This window comes from Cimex lectularius, unplaced genomic scaffold, assembly GCF_000648675.2.
Source record: "Cimex lectularius strain Harlan isolate CLEC.00 unplaced genomic scaffold, Clec_2.1 scaffold30, whole genome shotgun sequence".
Taxonomy (NCBI): Eukaryota; Metazoa; Arthropoda; class Insecta; order Hemiptera; family Cimicidae; genus Cimex; species Cimex lectularius.
Genome location: NW_019392730.1, coordinates 2,052,534 through 2,067,400, shown reverse-complemented (window position 1 = coordinate 2,067,400; position 14,867 = coordinate 2,052,534). Strand labels below are relative to the sequence as shown.

Below are 14,867 nucleotides of genomic sequence, written 5' to 3'. Positions count from 1 at the left end.
GTACCGATTAGGTGAAAAATAGTACCCAAGGAAGGATTTTACTGTCACTTCTACTGTTGTTAATAGTAGATGATCAAATAACAGAGCCTAACAGCTTAGGATAACTCAGATGACCTGGTAACAACCATAAAGGTAAATTGAAGAAAGATGGTGTGAAAAAATAGTTTAAATATCACTCCGAACAAAACCTCTGTCAGACCCTTCATTCAATTTTCTCCAGCGAGACTACCTAGGTATAGCCCTTGACCAAGTGGAAAAAAATTGGCAACACACTACATCCGGCCAAGGCACATCTAAACATTAGTCAGAGGTTATATAGCAAAAACTGGAGAATAAACCCCAGGATGACAATGACATTGGTTATGCACTACAACGGCCACATGCTTAAACTCTAAATTTTACTTTTCTGGACTTGTATGTCTTAACATAACAGGTCAAAAACTTATCACACAACAGTGACGGAAACCATAGTCGATCGAGTGTGCAGAGACAACTGATATACAAACAAATAAAACCAGACGTAGCAAGAAGCCATCACGAAATTCTCAAACATGGAACAGGGCAGAACAAGGGTTTCAATAACCCTTGAACAGGCCCACAATTTTCTAAGCTCAGGTCCCTGTAACCCAACTGAGTGTAGAGTTGGTATGAAAGAAAGATAAGGGTTCACAGATTTACATACTTTCGGACAGTCAGGCCCCAGTAGTTATAAATGCCCTAAATACGACTGTTTCAGAAGACAACAAGGTTATCTTAAAGAATGTTTGGAGCTATTGAGGTACAGAAGGAAATGAAAAAGCTGACCAACTAGCCAAAGAATGGGCAACCATCTCACGCATGGAACTGGAACCACACTGGGCACACCGGAAAACTTACTTAACTTGGAGCTGGAAAAATTGGACCAAAGCCCCAGGTATGAGGCAACCTTAGAGATTTGTAAATCTCTCAAAAAGCAAGGTGAAGGGTTTTCTTATAAAGAAGATGGGCAAACAAAAGATAATGGCATACCGATTCTGTCAAGAGAAACCAGAGACATCGGCACATATTCTAAGGAAATATAGGAATGATGCACCGAGGAATGTGCTTAGTTATGCAAGAAAATACGCACTTTCCATGCTTTGGTTATAAATTGTGGCCGTTGGAGTAACACAATAGTTATTCCTTACTTGACCCCCTCCACAAAAATAAACTAAAAATAATAAATACAAAAATAAATAAATAATAATACTTAAAAGTCCTCTCCAAAGATATGAAAATATACTTGGGTTCGATTTAGAGACATCATTGATGACGACAGGTCGTATAGAGTTTAAAGATCTAGTTAAAAAAACTTATCAACCTTAGAGAAATGTGACTAGACTATTACGTTCGGCTGGTGTTGACTACCAAAATAAATTTCTGAATTTGGTGAATGTAAAGGTCTTCTTTCCTTTATATTAAACCCTTGATTACAATTTAAGAAATAAGTCATACATGACATTATTTAAATGAATCCAATTTTCCAGGAATCTAATTACTTTGTCATATTTCGACACATAACCACAAGTAATAGTAGATAGAAACTTATTATATAGAAAAGTATTAGTACTGACTGACACAAGTGTCGATACTTTTTGCCTATTCAATTGTTGTTATTTACTGCATTTTTTGCATAAGTTTTTATAGAATTGTTAATTTGAACGTCTGTTTATGCACGTGAATTCGGTGCTTTATGTGTTTTAGATGTTCCATATTGTTTAAGTGTCTTATTTTGTAGCCGTTGTTTATTATTGTTTGTAGTTCGTGCTTATTATTCTCATTTGCTAGTTGTATTACCTTATTCAGTTCATGTATTTGAATGCCATTTTGTGTCTGTGGGTGGTTTGAGTCAGTTCATGATGGCTGTTGTTTTCTGTGCATACCATATTCTAATTCGTTGTTTGGCTCGAGAAAAATAGCTGTGTTAGTTATTGGTGTTTGTTCATTTTTCAGTTCTGTTTCGTGTATATATGTGGAGCAGATTGCATGATGTTTGTGTCAAGTTTTGGAATAGTGAAGTACTATGTGGGTCTGCAATGAATGATATTTTTATATAGAGTCTAGGTCTATTGTCTTGGTTGTCATCATGTCTGTGAATATGTGCTATGCCATGTTTGCCATTAAATATGTGGGGAAGAATTTTTGTCTTGGAAGTTACGTAAAAATACTTCCGCGTTTGTGATGGTTGATGTATTCCCATTACTAGCCAGTACTTTGGAGTGTATATTTGCCTTTTGAAATTAAAACAGTTTTGCTCTTATGGGTATTATTTTTGAAAGTCGTCAAAAAAATATCGCAGTAAAAAAACCCGCGATAAAATAAAAAATAGCGATAAAAATCCCTGTTTTGTTGCGCACATGACAAAGTGGTTTTGGATGACGGAACGGAAAACCGATGGAACTGCTTTGATTAGAATCCATCAACCTTTCCACTCTCCGGACTGCCTCTCAAACTCCGGATTACTGAATTATCTAAACCCGGTTAATTACACTCGACCCCTTTAAGCTGGATGGATCATCGAAGGCACAACGTTAACTCGCTCAATTTTGCGCATACGCACGTTACAGAATCGAAATTCTGCATGCTTTGTAAGTTTCTTACGAGCTAAAGACAGAAGATTTTAAATACTAAATGTGCTCTAAAACAATGTAGTTAGTATAGACTTGAATATTTTTTTCAATGTCTCACTGGCACTCTCAACACGACACACAAGTATTACACATCTACACAGAAAACACACACTTTGAGTGAGTGCAAATACTTTGATTGAATCTAAAATTTCTAGCATTGTATAAATTCATTTTTTATCACATCCTACATATATTTGTAACAATGTTTATAAATCCCAGGCCCTGAAGATGATCTCGATAAAGATCGAAACGTTGGCACGATAAAGAAAATGTTTTTCTACAACCTACGTCACACCAGACCGCATCTCAAGATCTCCAAATAATCATTAATTGACGGTCACTAAATACCACACATGTAATAAAAATTAATGAATATAATAAGAAGTATGTTTGCTAAGCAAGTTTATAAAAATACTGAACTAGTACATAAAATTTCAGTACAATTCATTATTCAGTGTTAATTTCGTTTGGAAAATGTGAAAAATTCTTAAATCATCGATTCCCCATTTGAAATGAGTCGTTCTGTGCACCCTTGGGTCTGGTATTTCGATGTTAACGGCACAAAAGGCTCTGAATAATCTAATTAACACTCGGCCCGTAAGTGCTGGCCACTCTAATTGAGCTTTCCGCAGCTTGCAATATTACCGGCGCTAAGCAGTTTACGTGAGCTGTAATTCAATTATGAACATAGATTCACGTTGTGATTTTCAAATGCATGTAACATAACGTTAATTAATTGTTGCCTCTGTGACAGATAAAAGTCGGAGGACAGTTGAAAAATTCCATCCACTTGAGGGCCCTCTTTGTTGAGGAGGAAAACGGGGCTGAAAACGCGAACTTTTCCCTTGAAACTTTTCTTTTTTTCCTCTTTTATCTTTACGCTGTCGAAACCGCTGAGAGATTCCAACAAATTAAACGCGTTACTACCATTCTTTTAGTTTTATCTCCTGGTCATCATTCACAGAAGATTTGTTCCTCTCGAAAAGTGTGGAAACAATGATAACCTTAGACTGAAGTGTTTCTACTGTAGAAAAGTAAGATAAAATATTAAAACTTGTAAGATAAATTAGATTTATATTTAAACGCCTTTTTAATAAATTAAGAAAAATAAATTTACCCTTCGTATGTAATTTTTAAATTGGCAATAAAATACTTAGCTAATTCTCTGGCACTATTACATGGATTTTGATTATTAAAAATTTCTCGAAAGAGGTGGTATTCTGAAGGGGTAAGGCCAGGGATGTAGATTGAGAAAGAAGGACAATTGCATCTAATGATGTCTATTTATTACACATTTAGAAAATTTAAAAATGGACGTTTATATTGTCATTTCTTTTTAACTTAATTACTCGGAAGAGTAGTAGTTCGAGGGAGAAAGGATAGGGGTCAGACTATAATTGTAGTGGTATCGGCAGGGGCTCTATTACATTTATGATATGGTTAAGAGTTTTTCCTGTTGGAAAGAAGCTCATGCTGTTGTAATATAAGGTAAATATCTTTTTAATTTTAGTAATTTTTTTGCTTATATTTCTATTAAGTGGCGTTAGTCTCATGGGGAAGTCTGTATTACAATTATGATGTGGGTATGAGTTTTTAAAGTTGAAAACGAAATCATTTAAAATTTAGAAATTTTAAAAAGGATTTTTTAATTTGTTTACTTTAATTTCTAGGAAGAGATGGTAGTCCGAAGGGGCAAGGTCAGGATTATAAGGTAAGAGCGCTGGAAGCTCTATTACATAGATGTTGTGCTTAGAGGGTGAAATGAAACTAATGCTCATTTAGAAAATTTAAAAAAAGATGTGTTTTACTGTTTCATATGCTTTTTTTAAGTTCTTGGAAAAGGTGGTATTCTGAAGGAGCGAGGTCAGGTGTCTAAGGCTGGTGTGGTAGTAACTTGATGTAATAAACGATCATAGTTAAAAAATTATGATTATATAATTTAAATAAAAGGTATTTTTTGTTTCTCTCATTTTATTATGTTTTATATGAATGATTATAACGCTTAAAATTTTAAGCTGCGTGTATTCATAATTTCAATTTTTATTTTCTGTTAGATCAAATTTTATTTCATTTGGTACCTATTTATATTTGGTACATTTTGTACTTTTTGTAAACAATAATATCTAAATATTCTAACAAATTATAATAAATATCTCATAGATTTGGCTTAAAAACTTAACATGAGCACTACAATTAACAATTTGATAACTTTTTTTTGTACCTGACTTAAATTAAAACTATGACATAAAAACTGCTTTTATTTTACAACAATATGACGATGATTAATTGCTTTATAGTTTTGGTGTAATTGAGAAGTCGTAATTACGTGCGTAAGACGATCGCTTTTTTTAAATCGGGAGATTTAGAAAATGACTGAATGTTCTGTCTTATACAATTATGACAGTATAAAAAGTTCCTAAAGCACATTAATTGTGTTTTATGTGTAGGTGGATTTTACTTGTTTCTACTTTACCGGGTTGCCTATGTTAGAGGATAATTATCAATTGAGAGGAGAGGAGGTCGCCCCCTTTTCTACAATATACTGTCCTGCCATCTGTTAGGTTTTTGCTGTAGCATTTATTTTGACAATAACATTGGCATAATTTTCTATTTACACTTAATATATATTTTCAGGTTTAACAAGAAAGAACTACTAAAAACGAACAAACTAACAAAAATTTCTATAAGGAAAAGGGGCAAACAATTGTTAAAAAGTCTTGAAAAAAATTATCCAAAGAGGCACTTTTCTGAAGAGTTTGCCAAAAGTTGAGTGTGTTAATGAGCTTTTAATTGACCTGCCATTCCCTTAACGCGTTTTATCAACTGCTCGAATAGTGAATTTGCTTAATTACTTTCCAAAAGATAGAGTCGATAACCGAAAGGGCAAAGGAGAAAGTTCTTCCACTTTGTAGGTTCTTTCAAGAAGTTTCACTTTTTGTAATTATTATTAATTACTGAAGTTTATGCTTAACCCTTCATGTGATTTGTAAACAATTCAATACAAAAAAGTTAAGTTCAATGATTAAGATTATTTGAATATAAAGAAAGACAAAATTTAACTGGAACTTGTAAACAAAAAAGGTTTGAGAACGTTAAATTTATGCAAAGAAAGAAAAAAAAGTGTAACGCACGCACGTAAACTTTTAATGTATCTAAAAGAACTCACTTTTATTACATCTACGGTAAAAGTATAAAAGGCATTTGTATTCATACGATGAGCTGTCCCAACTTGTGTTCAGCATACCTCAAAGCCCAATTTGAAAACAGTCACACCTTTTATTATTGGGATGGCTCGGCTGACTGGTTAAATGTTCCTTATATTATTGTATGTCGTTTATAGTTATTTCTTTGACATGATATTCCAATTTATACGCGGTCAATATAATTAAAACAATTTAAAACAACTTTCCGTGAAAACAGCCAGTGCATTTGTCTATAATTTTTTTAACATGTTGTAAATCAGTAATTTCTTTTTCATTTATATTGATTGTACTCTCTGTGATATTTATGTTTGTAAAGTTAATTTGTTCGGTCTCATGCTCATTTATTTTACCTTTACTATCTGGGGTCTATCTGTCAATCCGTCAATATTTTACAATTTAGTTATCGATTCTTTAATACTATTTTCCACTGTGTCATGTGCGAATATTGCTATAGTTGCATAATCCGTTTGGTGACAGATTAAAAATCAGATACAGGATTGGTCCAAGGATGCTTCCCTGGGAAACACTACCCTTCGTTTCTAAAAGTTTGGAGTATTCCTTCTATTACTTCAGTCGTTGAAAGGTAGTAAGAGAGAAGTTATGAGTACTGATTGAGAGAATTTTTTTTTATAGTTTAAGCTTAACAAAACACAACTTGATGAAGGTACTGCACCTGTTCTGTCCACATGACCTAATCTCTAGCCTTTTTTAAAATAAAATTAAATATGAACGATTTAAAAAAACAAAAACATGTTCATGCTTCATTTTTGAATAAACCAGTTAATATAAACTTTGTGCCTGACATAAATTTATTTGGATTATTAAACTTAAATTGCGATATTGTTGTGTGTGTAGTAAAGGCAGATAAAATAATGACAGCTGATGCTGCTTTTTGGTCGGTAAGTGTAAACCTTTTTCGTTTAAGAGTTCCTCAAAAGAAATGCTAGTCTGAAGGAGCAAGGTCAGGTGTGTAAGAGTGATTTAGTAGTAGTTTGATATATCTCTGGTATAATGAGAGTGTGTTGATCTATGGACGATAACAAGCGAAATAGACGGCCCCAGAAAATTGATCAGCGTTGATCAACAAAAAAAAGCAAAATAGAACGAAGAGTTTTGAATGAAAATGCCACAAAAATCACTACCCATGTCAAAATAATGTTATATGACATACATAATTTTTCTAAAGTTGTTTGTATAAAAAAGTAAACTTGCAGGGTAAACAAAGTGGATCTTTTTATGTAAAATATTACCTCGTAAAGCTCTTATAGGAGGTGAATTTACTTCCAACTCACTCTGTGAATAATATGGCAATAAGTCGAGGTTTAGAAGTTTGTGGGACGAGAAAAAATCGTTATGTAATCTACATGGGCTTGGAGATATCTTTATTTTTGATTTATGTGTCACATAAGCAATTGCCACTTATGAATGATAGTGTAAGTTTTCTCCTCTGGGTCTTTCAACTCTGGGTCTTTAAAACCAGTGATAAAATACTTTTGGATTTGTATAATTTCGATGAATAAGGGTTGAGGTTTGTGGTATTTTAGAATTAATAGATTAATTTCAACTGCGGAGGAGATTTTTACAAGATTTTTTTCCAGTTAAGAGCTGATGATTATGCATGCGAGGGAGGAAAGCAACAGTGTGAGAAAGGAAGAAGACCCCTTCCGGAATCAAGGCCAGGAATCGGGTTCCGGCCTGTGCATCTCCTCTTCTTAATGTATTCCACCCCACGGCAACTCGTCTGTCACCTTCGGTCTCATTAATGAACCGTCTCTGTAACAAAAGTTAGCGAGACAAAACAACGATATCCACTCGTGCTTGGGCTTGCGCTGTGCCTGGGCACCCCCAGGCGGCGGATATCGACCCGGCACAGCATCCGACCTCCCGCAGATACTCGCAGAACCCCTCAACTCAGTCAGGCTCGCAGGCTCCAGCCAAGCACCTGTCTATCCCTGCCTCTGTCTCTAACATCTTCACAGTCACATTTGCTTCATCGTGCCCGGTCCGTTTCCACGAGTGACTACGAAGGATTAACCGAAACAATCCGGTCGCCCGCTAAGCAACTGTCGGAAAAATTTGACAATTTAAATTTCTTAAAAAGAGAGGTGAAATAAATTTTGAAGAAATTTCACTATTATTTTATTTTTATAAAAAAATAAAATAAAAGGTAATTTTGTTCTTTCATGTTAAACATTTACTTTGTATTTTGTTTGTCTTTATTTTTTTGTATTTTTTTACCTTACAATTTTTTGCTAATAAACAAATGCTTGTTAATAACCAGGTGCTTCTGATTCATTAATTTCTGTTAAAGTAGATATTATTTATTTATGTTTACTACAAAGAAAAATCCGGACAGGAGTTAATACAATTTTAATATTCACAAGCCACCACGTGAGCGAAGAATTTAAACTAAATTTTAAACATTCAAAATAAAATCATTACAAAACTAGTTAGCATCCTAGTTAAAACAATAAAATCAAATATAGTTAATAATTCATAAAAATAACTCAGTTTTTTATATTCAGGTGACCAATTTTAAACTCTGTTTTACAGTGCACTTTTTTTATTATAATAATCGTTTCTGAATTGATTAAAGAAACCTCGTCAAACCGTATTAACTAAAAATAAAGAACTACCTGTTAGTCGTAGTTTAAACATAGCCATTAATTTCACCGAGTTTAATAGAAGTCATTAAGACCATTCATATTATTATTTGCTCATTTGCACAGTCATAATCGTGAAAACTTTTCTAATTTTATTTATCTTGCTCACGTCGACTTTAAAATTTATTGTCCAATTTTATTTTTTCAAACCTGTTCGGTTTATTCGTTTTGCTTTAAGAAGGTAATAATTATAGTCCTTTGGCTTAATATGGCATAGTATCGTGAATGTTGAAGGTAAATAAAATTGTAAATTTATTAATTTAATTTAATTTATTTTAAATAAAGTAAACGTTTTTGATTTAGAGAAATAGTGAAATATGTTTGGTTGTTAATTTTGAGTCGTTTCTAAACTAATTTGGCAATTGTAAGGTATAAAGGTACTAAACGTTATTAATTTTTTTCTTAGTAGTTAGTGTATTGATATGGTTGTTAAAATAAATACAATTTAATTTTGAAAGTAATAGATTATGATGTATTGTAATAAACAAATTAAGTGCCACATTTCAGAGATTTATTCATACTCGAAAACTTGAAGTCAAAACCACAAATTACCATAAATACTTCTCAACGAGTATAAATTTCAAACAATTGAAACTTTTACCTCTAACGATGAGATTTAAATTTCATTTTTTATTGGACAATTGAATTTAATTGTTCAACTTAAGGTTTTTGTAGCCCACGAAAATTTATTAAGACAACCGTTCTTTTAAACACACTATAAAATTATAAAACACTTATATTATAAGATACATTTATAATTACAATTAATATACATTTCCATGAAATGGACGTTTGTTTTTGTTAATAATATTATATAATAACATGTTTAAGTGAAAAATATTCAGATAGTAGTTTCGCTAAAATATTAAATAAAATTTAAGTTCAGACAAGTTTCTTAAAAACTTTATTATATGAGATCGCAAGGAAATAGCTTAATAATGCACATTAGGTCATAAGACATGTTATATAAATATTGATATTTGTGTAAGGTTTTTCCACAAAATGAGAATTCGAACGCCGGCTAAATGTTTCCCTCGTTAAAAAATCATTAGGCTTGGAACGAATTCGTCTATATTTTATAAAACAAATTAGCAATATTTGAAGACATATCGGTAAAATTGCTCAATATGTTTTACGATGATCCTATATACTTCATAATAACCGTTGCTTTTGAATATACCATAAACTATACTTTGTGTAAACATGTAAGTACGATTTTTTGTTTAGACGGTGAATGCTTTTTTTATTAATATTTTTTAATAGTCCATGGAATTGGTGGTTGTTTTTTTATTTGTATTCGTAAGGATTTCTCTTTTAAACATTAAACTTTAATCCATTGTGTCTGATCTCTGCTTATGATTTCCAATGTAGATGTTGGTTTCTTTGATGAAGGACAGGTTTCTTCTCAGGAGTATCGATGTCTATTTTGCACAAGAATAGATTTTCTAGGTATCCATTCCTTGCTGTTGCCGGGCAATTGTTAGGAAATTGTCTGTCTTCTCTAGACAAAGTTGACATTGTTAATGATACCATTTTTAAGGCGTTATTTGACTGGAGATGTCACAATTTCAAATTCTAATTTAGCAAGAAGGTTTTTTTCCCCTCGACCGGTTAGTTGTCAAGGCACCTTGCGTTTTCTGCATCTCACTTGTTTTTTAATTGATAAAATTTGGATCTTCCGTATAAGCGCCTAGCGAACTTACATTTTTAACAGAACTTCTGGGACTGTATTAGCATTTTTAATTGGCCCTTCCACACACGGTGAAAACGCCGTACAACTCATTTACACACGTATGTTTGTCCTAATTCAAGTTTGGCAGACCTCAGGATACTGGATATGCCGTGAGGGCCCGCAATCATTCACGCCAATAACTACATTCACACTGAGTAACTAAATTCACACGGCGAAACCTTCCTCGTAATTAGATGTACAATTTATAATTTGGAGGCACCGGGGTTTTACGTTGGTGACTCACTCATAATCACTAAATATATATATTACGAACCTAGTTTGGTGGGACCGTGGGGCTCTGTGTATTTCGCCACAGACAGACCCATACATCATTAACATTTGATCTAATAAATACATTCCTACAATTTGTATGGATCAAATTTGGGGAGCTACTGGGTTATTTGGTATGCCAATGCCTCCTACTGTCACACCCTAGAAACTAATTTATTGGGTCTGTGAGTAATATATTATATTCCGCTATAGAGACTCTCACGCCGCGGTCGTGGGTTCGATTCCCACCGTCGCCTCTGGCCCTTTTTTCCCGATAACCCCCCAATTTGAACACACATATATTGGGTTGTCCGGAAAATAATGCAGGATTTTGGTATTAAACAAAAAAAAAGAAACTAGTTACTTTAAAGCAATGTTCTTTAATCANAACGTAAACAGAATATTTTATATAGATTTTTTTTAATGAAAACTTAAAATCCTGCATTATTTTCCGGACAACCCAATATAAGAATTCGTCACCATGGCTAATATGCATAGATCATAAGGCAAAAAAAAAATTCCGCTAAAAACACCCACCCACACTCACTCGCACTCAACCGATCACGCTAATAATTACATTCAGTCAGTACGATAAAAAAAAAAAATTATTCTAGTTTGTTGGTCTGAGGGGGTAGCCTCAAGTACGTGTGCATAATGAAATATGTCAATAATTTCGCTTAACGTAAAGATTTTGTTATTAAGCGGATTATTTTTGAATTTAAAAGGGCTCTCCATGTTGATTATTTAGAAATGCGATAACATTTTCATTCACATCATCTGCCATTCGCGAGTTCTATAATTTTCTTTTACTTCCATTTTTGTTTCTAAATATTTTCTTTTGAATGATAATACTTTTTGAGAAAATTATACATGAATTATTATATATTATATTATTATATATTATACATAAAGCAAAGTTCTCTAAATATTTGTTATAAAATCGCTATATCAGATAAAATTGTCTTGTATAATTAAACGTGTAGACGTTTGCAAAGTTAATTAAAATTTCTTCGAAATCTTGTTATATGTCTTTATGCTGTATAAAAAATGTTATTTTCAGAAAAGGTCTCATTAACGAAATCAGCCTTCGGTTAGAAGTAAACAAGTTATTCAGGCTGAGGTTATGCTAAATCCGCACAACTCACCTGTCTTACCGAAGTGTATTTCAACGCCTTAAACATGGCAAATGGTATTTTAATATTAATAAACAATTGTATGAATAACCAATGATTATCCTTTTGTTAAAAAACTGAAAACCCACTAAATGAATTTGTTTTCGAAAAATTTCCATGAATGTTAAATGACTTCTTCCTGAATTATTCAACTGTTGTTTGTAAATTAGAAAATATTTCTACCTCGGCGCCAATTGTATTTGTATTTTTGTTAACTCTCTTTATTTTAGACAACTTCTGTAATGCACATAACATTTAAAAAAGTGACGATTATTAATGCTAAAATATCGTAATAATGCGTTTTTTAAATAACATTTACATTTCAAAAAATACAAGTAATTTTATTGACACTGTTACATCAAAGTTAAATAAAATTGATTTGACTTTTTTCGTATCGTGTTGAATATGTTTAACGAAGGAGAACAAAATGGACCTGACGTACAAAGTTACAAGTAGACAAGTTTAGGCTGAGATTATGTTAAACCCTGAAAGTTCAGCTGTTTTCACAAAGTGTATTTTAGCGCTATAGTTAAGACTTTTTTTTAAAGCTTAATATTTAATAAACCCTTCTCAGTACAAATTTTCTTCTTTTCGTTACTAATGATTTTATAAATTTGCACAGATTGTCCTTAATGTGGAATTTTTTTATTGAGTAGATTGTATTATTATTAGTATTACAACGCCTTAGAAAAGGTAAAACTCGTCTTGTTTTATTTTATTCTTGAAACGTGGCTGTATCATCTTAAGTAACAAAAGTAATTATGCATTAAAAAACATTTGTTTTGGATTAGAATGTGAAAAAGATAATGTGCCTAATGTGTATTCAGCCTGTCAGGTTTTTAGATATTTGAACCTACTGTGAGAAAACAATTGGAGTATATATATTACACAGGGCGGGCGACCAGGACCCGAGGGGTTAAGTAGCTAGAGTAAGCTAATATTAACTCTGTGTTACAATTTTTTTAGAAACGAAGAGACGTTGATGTGTTCTCACCTTTCTTTAATTTCGGCTCAGTTGTTCAATATGATTGTTACATTGTTACAGCCATGTCATTCTTACACAATTGGACAAATAAGCTTTAGGTTGACGTTTAGGTGTCAAGCTGTCGTATTCTGAGTTGATGTTCATTGTCGGATTGTTTCACACTCTGTATAATTTAAAACAAAGATATTATTAAGAAAAACGCTCAGTGGAAAAAACTAGAATACGTTAAGTTAGAAAATATACTTGTTAGCATCAATTAATTTTTTCTTATTTTTTTCTAAAATTCAAATTATGTATATCCCTCTCGGTTCTAAGGTATTATTTTCTTTGATCTTCCAGTGAAATCAAATTTTCCAATGGAATCACTCAAACTTTTGAAACTTAATTAGGTTCAAGCAGTTTTCATCGCAGTTAAGCTTTCAATAGCTTCTTGATAAGAAAATAAATTCAAACGCATATTTTGTCTACCGATAATTTAAAACATTTAATCATATATCAATAAATACAGTTTAACTTTTATAATTGTCGAGATCCATTCAACTAGATTCGGAAAGTTAATTTAAACCCCTCGTGAGAGTCAGATAAGTTGACCAGGAAGCAGAGGGTATAAAACTGGATTCACCCGAAAGAGTGAGAGATCTATTCAACATTCGTTTATTCATAATTATTCCCGGCTTTGAATAAAGTACGTTCGGAAGTTCCGCTTGGACTGAAACTCAATTATGCAGGAGGGGTTGTTTATGTCAAACGGAATAGATGGTATTGCCCAATTAAAAACTGATCAAAAGTTGGGACAAAGTTTTTTTTAAGATAAAAAATATTGCATGCCTAATTAAAACACTATTATAATTTGTACTACATACTATGAATTGGCATTTTATTCACATCATGGTTGTAACTTTTGTGTAGGCGATGTAAATTCGAATGATTCATGAGAGAGTAACAAACGATCTATGTTCAAATTGTTTGTGTTTATTGGAAAGAAAAGTCACATTAGTCTTACAATTATATTTCAAAGAACTAATTGTTTAGCATGGAGAAAAGTGTTAAACTATGTTTTCTCTCTTTTGCTGATAAATTATTGAAGAACCTTTTCCACAGTTTCTACAAGCTATTTTTGTTTTCAAAAAGTTCTGAATTAACAGATTGTTAAATTTAGTCAACTCAACCTACAATAAGATTTGCATTACCTCATTTTATATTCTTTTATAAAAGCTACATTTTCTTGTAGGGTTGGTAGCAGTATGTGATGAAACCAGTTCTAAGTAATGGGCTCCCTGTCCAAACAATGAACTGGAATGATCTATTGTCAAGTTCCGCCCCTAGACGTGTTGCTTTAGAAGAATATCACATTTTCCTTGATCATTTCCGGTATTGAACAAGGAATCCAATTTTCATCTTTTTCACTAACCTAGAACAGCTATTAATGGATGACATTACAAACGGGTCGGCTGAAAATTAATTAAAAAACTCAACGGACAAATTAATAAATAAACCTTCAGGAAACTTTATTACATTATATTATTATTCGTTTTTTTCGAGCATCTTTGTTTCTGAATCTGTCATAATTTGTCTCCTATTTTTTTTGCTTGCTTACTTCTCAAAGGAACCTCAGGTTATTAAAATAATATTAAAAGGACAAGAAAACCCATAAACACATAAAACATAAAAAAATTCACGCTTCCCACCTCACCCGAAAACACAGCTAGCGACGTTGTAGATACTAGAGTGTATTATAAGATAGATGTTTACTTTCTTTTTTTATTTACTTTTATTTATCTTCTATGTTCTATGTCGTTTTGACGTTTAAATATTATATAAAAAACTGCACATACAAAGTCTGTATTTGTATGTATATGAAATACAGCGTTTCCTTCTTGAACTTTATTTTTTAATGTCCAAATTAATTTACCACAAACCTTCACTCAAATATCGTAACCACAAGATATCAAGATTATTTTTGAACGTACTTCGCTGTATTTCAAAATACATAGATTATTATTTCTCTATATGGAGTGGTTTATATTACAGGTTTTAAAAATCGGGATAAAACGGGTGTAGTGCTAACAAACATTTTGTAACTTTATAGATTTAATGGAATAATAAATAATAAACGGAAAACTATACTTTTTTGATTGATTGGGCTAGAGCATAATGTCCATAAAGCACACCGCGAATACGTTTTAATAAAAAT

General features: G+C 32.2%; 1 protein-coding gene across 1 annotated transcript in view; it reads left to right on the top strand.

Moving 5' to 3' along the window:
- Positions 1–6,641: 6,641 nt before the first annotated feature.
- Positions 6,642–14,867, top strand: part of LOC106662551 — a 90,290-nt gene continuing 82,064 nt past the window's right edge. The window contains exon 1 of the mRNA XM_014386728.2: positions 6,642–6,750. The gene's annotated coding sequence lies outside the window, so the exon portion shown is untranslated. The remainder of the gene's footprint in view (positions 6,751–14,867) is intronic.